Raw genomic sequence first — 11,331 nt, forward strand, 5'->3', positions numbered from 1 at the left:
TTGTCTCCTGTGGGGCACACCAAGGCCCTTGAGCAAAGGCTTTTGGATGTTCTATAATTTAAATTCCACCAGCCCTGTGGAGTGGTGTCGAGGGTGGTGTCAAGGGGGGTGTCGAGGGGGGCAGTTGTGCTCGGGAGTGGCTGTGTTTTGTCTCTGCCGAGGCCCCAGCCCCTAAGTGTCCTCTTGGCCACTTCCCATCACTAGCCTCCATTCTCCATCCTATTCTCTTTCAGTGTTCTCTTCTGCTCCTTTCCAGGTTTCCTCCCTTCACAGTGCTCTCTGCCAGAGAGAAGGCACCATTCTTCTTTCGCGCAGTAATCCTAGCTTCATTCAAAATTCCTATGTGCATTCATCCATCTTTCTACCAACGAAGCAAGATCCCCTTCATGGCTCTTGCCGCTTCCCTTTGATAAATTACCTGGCCACCTCTAAAGCTTTGTGTGGGTTTTGGTGAATCGACCGGGCAGAGACTGCGCCATACCCATGCTGCTCTTTAAAATGAGCATCATTTGTTGTAAGAAGTCATTAATTACGATGATGGAGCCCACATGATTCACTCAGTGTTGTCTTCTAGCTTTGTAGGTTCTCCATGGAGGAAAGCGGAAAAGCCACCATGAAGAAAGGACCAGTATTGAGACTCTCACTCTGATGAGAAGAAAAAATGGGCTTTACAGTGGGGGAGGGTCCAAAACTGCTTGCTTGGCCGTTGCTCAGCGGATCTCAGAACCACGTCAGATATGCTAGAAGCCAATGGTCTGGACCATGAGAGGATTCCCAGAAGTCAAGTCTGTACATTTTTTAGAGTCATGATGGAAAGTTTCACCTGGTGCTTTGGAACATAATGGTTATTGGTAAATAGTGGGTATTATTACAGCAGTGATAATTAACCAACATAACAATGCAGATTATTGACCAACTCATGAACTTCTGCACAATATGATCCCCCATTACAGCAGAAGGACAAATGGAAATAATTGCACAATGTCAACATGCCAAGTTTACAAACCTTGAACTTTTACCTATAATTCTTAAAATAGGCATTCAGGAGTCTGGGATTCTGAAAGTCAGCCCATTGATCTGAGAGGAAGAAATCAGTCAGGTGAGTAACAACTACCTACAGTGTAAAGTTTTCCTAGCATCTTCATTTTCTGCATGAATGCATATTTTCTATTATTTTCTCCAGTATCCATCTCTGACAAAGCCCTGAAAACTGCATTTAACATTTCTCATTTCTAAAGCTGACTTCACTTAATTCTTAACAAAGATGGTCTTTTCTCACATTGACTCTCCCTGGGGAAATCAATATTGACTGAGGTGGGCAGCCCCCAGAATAGACCCTGATGATTCAGCAGCCAGGTATTACTGCCCCATGTCAGCCCCTGGCCTTTGGACATTCCCTGGGGTGGGGCGCTGCCAACAGTCCATTGCCTCCACTTCCGGGGACTTGGGCTATCTCCAGCTCCCCAGCTTCTGGGATCTCTCATAACACAGATTTAGGTGTCCTCAGCTTTCCATCTCCCAGCCTGGGGTTGGTTTCTTTGGGTTTGTTGCTCACTTGCAAAATTATTTTGCTGTTATCTTCTCTATTTTACTACAGTCCTCTGGGTACATGTCTTTCATAAATCCATTTACTGTTCTTTCAAAAAGATAATAAGAGAGTAGAGATAAATATTACAATCCTTTGAATTGAATTGGAAGCCCTTGATACTCCTCCCCCACCCCACCCCTCATCTCCATGATGCATATACTGAAGATTTTGGACACACACCTACTAGAAATCCAAATGTGACACTATACCCCAAGTCTCTGTTGGGAAAGCAAAAGGTCAAAATAATGTATTTCTAGATTTTTCATTGAATTTTACCGCATTCTTTATGTCTACATTATCTGCTGAATTTTACATTCAAAAGATGCTACTTCTGACCTTATCCATGTTTTTAGTGTCTTGGATTTTTCTTTCTTTCAGCTAAGTTCTTTTAAGATGAGATAATATCTTGAGTTTGTGGTTCAGGTGAAATGCAAACTTTACTGCTTTCCCACAAGATTTCCATTTTCCAAATTTACTTCCAATTTTAAGGAAAAAAATCCTGTGAGTTTCATAGCTTATTAAAAAATAATCCAACTAAATAGAATAAGTCTTTGCTTATCTTATTTAAATGCATCAAGCATCAAAGTCTCTCAAAATTGTGCATAGTTGTTGGAAATTCTCACATATATTTTATTTTGGTACTAATTATAGCATTTTATAAATATGATCCAAGTTCATGGGGAGTGGGAAATGCCTGAATAACATGGGTATAATTAAGGAAAATGGCGCTTACTCTGCACTTCTTCCAAAAAATCAGAGCCCCAGCAAAGGTTCCAACAAGACACACCTTGTCTCTATGGGAACAACATCTAATTTCTCTACAAACCAATGAGTGGCCCACCATTTTCCAAGTCCAGTGCCATATTTGTAGCCCAGAATTTTATGGTTATTTGAACATGTTGACATTCTCAGTTACTCTCTCCTCCATGGTGTTTAGAGATCCCTCTCCCTGGCTCTTCTCTTTCCCCTGAATCATGAGGTCAATGTCCCAGATGACATAAACCAAATAAAGTCAAGATATAATTATAAAACCAGATTTGATATTTACATTTTTAAAATGTGTTTTTAATTTTAAATGTAATTTCTGTCTTTTTATTTTTCTCTGGATTAAAAGAGCTGACTTTTCATTTTCTTAGATGCAATAGATATGTTGAACTGATTTTGCCTCTACATTTATTAATTGTTTATATCTACTTAATTCCAAAAGATATCTATGGTGGTTTTACAATAAAAGGCACAAATATAACAAAGCCAAGTAAAAATGATTAAAGGAAAAAAAATATAAATAAAAAAATAAAAGTGATTGAATAAAAGCCTATTAGTAAAAAAGGAGAGGTATAAGTATAATGGATACATTAAGAAAGGAGAGAAAATGGAATCATATTAAATGTTTAAGCCATACCATGCAGAAAATGAGTGGAAAACAAACCAGGGACAAAGAAGGACAACAAGTAGAAAATAGTAGCACATATAATAGATAGTAATCCAACTGTATCAATAATTAAGAGGCACAGACCACCAGTAGATCAAAAAACAAAGCCCAATTATATGTTGTCTAGAAGAAACCCACCTTAAATATAAAGACACATATAGATTAAAAGTAGAAAGGTGAAGATAGATATACCATGCTAACCTTAATTTTTAAAAAAGCACAAGTGGCTGTATTGGTTTCAGACAGAGCACTTCAGGACAATTAAAGGTTACTGGGGATAAAGAAAAGCACTGGGGCACTTGGCTGGCTCAGTCAGGAAAACAGGTGACTCTCAATCTCAGGGTCATGAGTTCAAACCCCACACTGGGTGTAGAGATTATAAATGTAAGACAAATAAAGAAAAGTATTACATAATGATAAAGTATGTTTTAGAGCATTTAAACATAGGAGACAAGAACTGATAGAACCATAAGAAGAATAAGATAAATCAGTGGACTTATTACAGCTGGAGACACCAACCCTTGTCAGTTAGAAATGGGTGTGTCAGCAGGCAGAGAAGCAGTAAGAACAAGGTTGAACTCAGCAGCATCTTCCACCAACCACACATAATGGACAGCTATAGACCACTTCATCCAACACCAGCAGAGCACCCATCACTGTCAAGCTCCCTTGGAGCAGTCACCCAAATAGACTACATCATGGTCCATAAAACAGACCTTAACAGATTAACAAAAGGGTGGGGGGAATTATACAATGTCTGTTCTCAGACCATACTGAAATTAGAGTAGAAACCAATAGATGGAAAATCTCAAAATACCTGAAGATTCAACAACACACTTCTAAATACCACATGGGTCAAGGAGACATCTCGAGAGAAATTTTTTAAAAATTTCAATGAAGTAAAAATGAAACCATAACTTATCAAAGTCTTCAAGGTACAGCCAAAGCTGTGCTTCAAAGGAGATGTATAGCATTCACTGAGTGCGCCAGAAAAGAAGAAATATCTAAGATCTAAGAACCTCCACCTCCATAGATCTATATTTAGACCTAATATCTAAAAATCAATGATCTACATTTTCACCTGAATCAACTAGAAAAAGAAGAGTACATTAAATACAAAGTAAGGAGGAGTAAAGGAACAATAAAAATTAGAGCAGAAATCAGTGAAATTGAAAGTAAGAAATCAACAGAGAAAATCAACAAAACCAAAAGCTGATTCTTTGAAAAGATCAATAAAACACACAAGCCTCCAGCCAGGCTAACTAAGAAGTCATACAGTCAAAATTCTAAAAAGAAGACTTTCATGAGTGTCTATAAATTCAGAATCTCCACCATTAACTCTATCAAAATATTATAAATACTAAGAATTATATGTTTTCATTCCATTTTACTTTATTTTAATAAATGATGGCTTATTATTGGGGAAAAAAAAGAACAAAAACATTTTACCAGAAGCTTAGATTAGATTGTAAATAGTACATGTAAGAATAAGCTATGGTTTGGAAATTTCTTCTAAAAGAAAAAATCTCATTGGATACTATCTCTCTTTCTCTGGTACAGAGTCATAAACATCTTATTTATTTATTTATTTATTTTTAGAAACAAAGTTTTTGGTGTTTCCTCAGTGACATCAAATTGCGTTCACTTTTCTCCTGATTGTTTAACTTCATGTGAATAAACCTGTTGTGTTATAATCATTTATCTTACATTCTGTGTTCCATTTTCCAATGAGCTAATTTTTAAGGTTATGAACCTCCAATTTTATGAAGGAAAAGTGATTTTAGAAGTCATGGTATTTTACAGCATGATAGGATGGTATTATAGCATGGTATTATTCATCATGCATTAGAAACTGGATTTAATCACAGCTAAATTTTCACCTAGAAAATAATTAGTACTTTGTGAATGTTCCCTTAAACTATACCTCACTAATTTGGGTAGGATTCTTGAATGAGTGATTTATGGTTTGTTCAGTTTGCCAAGGTAAGAATGTTTTACTGTTTTCTTTGTCTCTGAGTGGCAGGGAGGGATTTTAATCACTCTCACACACAAAATATAAAGTTGGTTTTTCTCTTCTTTTGCTTTCTGCATCTCTCCCTCTAGCTTTCATTTCCCTAGGCTTTGCTTCTTTTTACATGAAAATGTTGGAGGCCATGGCATGGTTGGAGTGGAGGATCAAACCAGGTCCTGACTTGTATCTCCTTCAAAGTCTGGACACCTTGACAAGGTTAAGGATGGGAAAGTTGAGTGCACTGAGAGAGGGTCTGTGCTATGTGTCGTGCGCTTGCCTACCTGACTTCCCACACACTCTCCCTGCAGTAGGAAACAGTGTGGCCAGAGTCCTGAGCTCTTAGTTAATCCTTGTTGTTCTGTACCTCCCATGATCCATTCACTGGTTGATTGTCTTGCTAATGGCTTTAGCCAAAACTACATGAGGTTTGCTTGTAGTTCATGTAAACTTGTTATAGGAACTTGGGGTCATCTGACTAGGTACTGATGTAATGCTCCTCCTATTCTGGTTTGCCTTATAAGTGCTTGTAAGACGTGGAATAAATTTGGCACTGTTGGACATCATCTTCAGTGTCCCTTCTGCCCCCCATCTCTTTGTCTCAACTTTTTTTCATTATCCTCTCAGCCCCCACGGTTACCTTGGTCGATTCGTCGCGCTAGCCACGACATGAAAACGTATGGTTTCAGATGTTGAGATTTTCCTGATCTTCTTCATTATATCTTGATTTAGCTTCTGAGCCCTGGGAGTTTTGAGTACCCTGCATATCTGTTAAATTCCTTACAGTGACTAATATGTAATCTGCCTTGATAAGCAACTTTTGGGATTGATTTTTTAAGTTAAGAAATTCAACCAAATGGTTATGTTTGTCTTCTGGATCACCAGTAAATCCCATGATGCTTTAAGTACAGGGACAGAAGAATCAAACAGGGCTTTACCCGCAGACTCCTGAGTGTTGTCCCTTGGAGAATGTCACTTTGTCACTTTGCAGCTGGAGCAGAGGCTGTGGAATCTTTCTGGAGTTGGCTGGTGTTTAGATTCCACAGAAGAGAAACCTTAGGTGAGCCTCTTGCAGGTCTGTCATCTCTAAAAGAATGGGCTCATCTTTTCCTGCTGGATGACGGAGGTCAGGGTCCCCTTGAGGCTGGCTTGCAAATTGTCTAAGAAAAAGGTCCCTCCAACTACCCTGGTCAAGCCCAGGGAGTAGGGCTCAATGCAGAGCCTGGTGTGTTCCCCTGAGGCTCTGTCTGCTCTGACTCCCTGAGGCTGTCTCATAGCGTGGCCATACTGCTCAAGGCTTTCCCAGAGGTCTCTGCTAGCTTTCCTGGATCTTCTTCACTGAGCTTGGGCTTGGCTTTCCCTAGTTCATCACTGAGCCAAACAGGAACTAAGGGCCTTGGTCTGCATTATCTGTAAGCTCTCAGTTTCCTCCAATGTTCTAAAACTTAGATGAGAAGTCTGCTTATGTCTTGTCACCTCTGTGTAGAGTTGTCATTCATGCGAGGGGCCTCTCTAATAACCATCTGGCTGTTCCCTGTCAGCACACAGCCCTCAGTAGCTGTTAAGTAGGAGATGGCTTGTGCACATGCCTCAGCAAAGCCCATTCATCCTATGAGAAGAGGCATTAGGAACAGGAGGAATTTGGTTAAGTGGATGAAAGATGGACTCTATTATGCTTCCATCTGTGTCACAGACCTCACTGTAATTCTTCTGTGCTCATCTATTGATTTGTAGACATTAATACTGTTTGACAACTGCCTAGCATCTGAAATAAATCAGAAATAAATCACCTCATTTTTTTACCTAAATGTTGCTGTAAACATATTCACACATTCAACATGCATTTAAAAGGTGACCATTTTCACTAAACATCTGCTTGAAAAACATGATTGATGATTGTAAATATAAAATAATTCTTGTGGCTTCAATAAACTCTCTCAGTGGAGGTGTCTGATGACTTATTCCCCACAGCAGGTCCCACAACCATGCAGGGATGCAGGGGAGAGACGAAGTGGCAAAGAACAGTGTTGACTCACAGCAATCTGGGTTACCACAGGCACCTCTTTCCAAGCTACACAATTACCCAGATATTCGCAGCTTAGATGAAACTAGCAGAAAGGATTCCCTGGGGGGTCATGGGTGGCTCAGTAAACTGAGTGTCTGCCTTAAACTCAGATCATGATGCCAGGATCCTGGGATTAAATCCTGCATTGAGCTCCCTGCTCTGCAAGAAGCCTACTTCTCCATCTCCCACTCCTCCTTCTTGTGTTCCCTCTCTCTCTCTCTATCTCTCTGTGTCAAATAAATAAATAAAAATCTTAAAAAAGAAGAAAGAAAGAAAGAAAGAAAGAGAAGAAAAGAAAAGAAAAGAAAAGAAAAGAAAGGATTTGCCAAAGAGCAGTCACCTCACTTTGGAAGAAATAGTTTCCATGAGGGACCCTCTTTAAAAGCTTCTCTAGTTCAAGAGACAAACTAGATAGAATGTGTCCAACTTTGACACAGATCCAGGTCACACAAATCTAGTTTTGCCAGCAAAAAGCTGCCAAAGAACAAAAACCTCTAGAGAACAAAGCCTGTAAAACTGGTTTCCACAGAGCCCAGCCTCTCAATAGGGGACAGGGTGACTCAGTCCTAGCAAGATTGATGGGAAAACAATGAAGCAAGCCCCTCCCCAGAAGGCAAGCCCAAAGACCCAGAGGATAACCACCACAGGGTCCCCATAAAACTGTAAAACCCCAACATCAGGGGAAATCAATATATTAAGCTTCCAGTATTGCCCCCAAACCTGTATATTTCATAGATACAACTTTTTTTTTTTTTTAATTTGTTCTCATGGAGGCACCTGAGTGGCTCAGTAGGTTATGTCTCTGCCTTCAGCTCAGGTCATGATCTCAGGGTCCTGGAATTGACTCTCAGCTCAGTGGGGAACCTGCTTCCCCCTCTCTCTCCCTGCCTCTCTACCTAATTGTGATCTCTGTCTGTTGAATAAATAAATAAAATCTTTAAAAAAAATTCATTCTCACAATTCTTATTTTATTTTTTAACCTATTTACCATTAAAACTAGATATTTAATGCAATATATTACATAATAACTTTTTAACTTGAATTTTTTCATACATAAACTTATGTTTCTTTTTATAGATAAATAGATAGATAGATAGATAGATAAAAACTTCAAGGTAATCCTTTCCCCCTATTTAATAATACCCCTATATATAAAACAGTTTTAATTTCTCTATATCTCTGGAATGTTGAGTCCTTTAACAAGGATAACAAGACACACCCAGGAAGAACTGAAATAACCTTCCTCACCCACATCGAGAGTTTATAACCATCTTCTCATCTGATTCTTCTATCAGTGTTTCTGTGTACTTTTTTTTTTTTTTTTGTACTATATAAATCTTATTCTTGGGGTTCATTTTGGCTGGGTTTTTCTGTTTTTTTTTTTTTTCTTTTACTTTTGTCAGTCTTTTTGTTTGTTCATTTTGTTTATCTTATAAATCTTACTTTTGGAGCTCATTTTGGATTTTTTTTTCTTTTTTTGCTCTTTTTCTCTCCCTTTTTACTTTCTTCTTTCTTTTTGGTGGTGACTTCTGATTGCTCTGGAACTTTCTAGGGTGCATCTTGCATAGATCATGGTTGATACATTCAGCTATATATCCCCTCAAGTACATCTCACCCAAATGACTAGGAGAATGAACACCCAACAGAGGAAAAATTCAGAGACTGTGCTCTCTGCCACAGAACTATTGGATATGTACATAAACAATATGTCAGAAATGGAAATCAGGGTGACAGTTATCCAGGCAATGGCTTGGTTGGAGAAGACCATTAGTGGCAACATAGAATCTCTGAGGACAGAAGAGAGAGCTGATCTGGCAGAACTTAAAAGTGCTATCAATGAGATCCAATCTAATCTAAAGACTCCAACAGCTAGGGTAACTGAGGCAGAAGATCGAATTAGTGATCTAGAAGAAAAACTGATAGGAAAGAAGGATCAGAAGGAGGTCTGGAACAAACAGCTTAGAAGCCATGAATACAGAATTAGGGAAATAAATGATGCCATGAAATGTTCCAATGTTAGAATTATTGGGATCCCCAAAGGGGTGGAGAGAGTTAGAAGACTAGAAGATATAGTTGAACAAACACTGGATGAAAATTTTCCAGATCTGGGGACTGGAACAAGTGTTTATGTCCTTAGAGCCAGAAAAGACACCCCCCAAGATCAACAAGTCTAGAAATACCACCAGGCACATAATTGTGAAATTCATGAGACATAAATTCAGAGAGGATGTCTTAAGGGCAGCTGGGGGGGAAGAGATTCCTTATGTACAAGGAAGGACCATCAGAATAACATCAGACCTGTCCACAGAAACGTGGCAAGCCAGAAAGGGCTGGTAAGACATATTCAGGGCACTAAATGAGAAGAACAGGCAACCAAGAATACTTTATGCAGCAAGGCTGTCATTCAGAATGGATGGAGAGATAAAGAGCTTCCCAGACTGGCAGAGTTCAAAAGATTATGTGATCACCAAGCTGGCACTACAAGAAATATTAAGTGGGGTTCTATAGAAGGAGAATGAACCCAAGAGTGACATAGAACAGAAATTTACAGAGACAATTTATAGAAACAAGGACTTCACAGGCAACATGATGTCAATAAAAACTTGTCTTTCAATAATCACTCTCAATGTGAATGGCCTAAATGCTCCCACAAAAGAGCACAGGGTTGCAGACTGGATTAAATGACAGGACCTGTCCATATGCTATCTACAAGAGACACATTTGGAACCTAAAGATACATCCAGACTGAAAGTGAAGGGATGGAGAACCATCTTTTATGGCAATGGGCCTCAAAATAAAGCTTGGGTAGCAATTCTTATATCAGATGAATTAGATTTCAAGCTAAGGACTGTAGACAGAGATACAGAAGGACACTACATCATTCTTGAAGGGTCTATCCCCCAAGAAGATCCAACAATTATAAATATTTATGCACCCAACATGGAAGCAGCAAACTACATAAGCCAACTGTTAATCAAAATAAAGAGTCATATTGATATGAACACATTAATTGTAGGGGATTTTTAACACACCACTCTCAGTAATAGACAGATCTAAACAGAAAATCAACAAAGAAACAAGAGCTTTGAATGACACATTGGACCAGGTGTACTATACAGATATATACAGAACATTCCACCCTAAAACAACAGAATACTCATTCTTCTCAAATGCACATAGGATTTTCTCCAGAATAGACCACATACTCCATCACAAATCAGGTATCAACTGATACCAAAAGATTGAGATTATTCCCTGAATATTGTCAGACCACAATGCTTTGAAACTGGAACTCAGCACAAGAAAAAGTTTGGGAGGAATTCAAATGCTTGGAAGCTAAAGACAATCCTGCTATAGAATGTTTGGATCAACCAGGAAATCAAAGAACTTAAACAATTCCTGGAAACCAATGAGAATGAAGACACCTTGGTCCAAAACCTATGGGATATAGCAAAGTCGGTCCTAAGGAGGAAATATATAGCCATCCAAGCCTCACTCAAAAAAAAAAAAAAAATTGAAAAATCCAGAATACACCAACTCTCTTTACACCTTAAAGAACTGGAAAAACAGCAGCAAATTAAGCCAACCCTATGCACAAGGAGGGAAATAATAAAGATTATAGGAGAGATCAGTGAGTTAAAACCAGAGATAAAGTAGAATATATCAATGAAACTGAAGCAGGTTCTTTGAAAGAATTAATAAAGTCAATAAACCACTGACCAAATTAATCCAAAAGAAAAGAGAGAGAACTCAAATTAATAAAATTAGGAATGAAAGGGGAGAGATAATGACTAACACTAAGGAAATGGAAACAATCATCAGAAATTATTATCAACAGTTATATGCCAATTAAACAACCTAGAAGTAATGGATGCATTCCTGGAAACTTATAAACTTCCAAGACTGAAACAGGAAGAAATCAACAACCTGAACAGACCAATATCTAGTAACGAGATTGAAGCAGTGATCAAAAACCTCCCAAATACAAGAGTCTAGGACCTGACAGATTCCATGAAAAATTCTACCAACAGTCAAAGAAGAAATACTATCTATTCTCCCAAAGCTGTTTCAAAAAATAGAAACAGAAGGAAAACTTCCAGACTCTTTCTATGAAGCCAGCATTACCTTGATTCCCAAACCAGGCAAAGACCCCATCAAAAAGGAGAATTTCAAACCAATATCCTGAGGAATATGGATGCCAAGATTCTCAAAAACATCCTAGCTAATAGGATCCAGCA

The sequence above is a fragment of the Mustela nigripes genome, unplaced genomic scaffold (genome assembly GCF_022355385.1).
Source record: "Mustela nigripes isolate SB6536 unplaced genomic scaffold, MUSNIG.SB6536 HiC_scaffold_78, whole genome shotgun sequence".
Lineage (NCBI taxonomy): Eukaryota > Metazoa > Chordata > Mammalia > Carnivora > Mustelidae > Mustela > Mustela nigripes.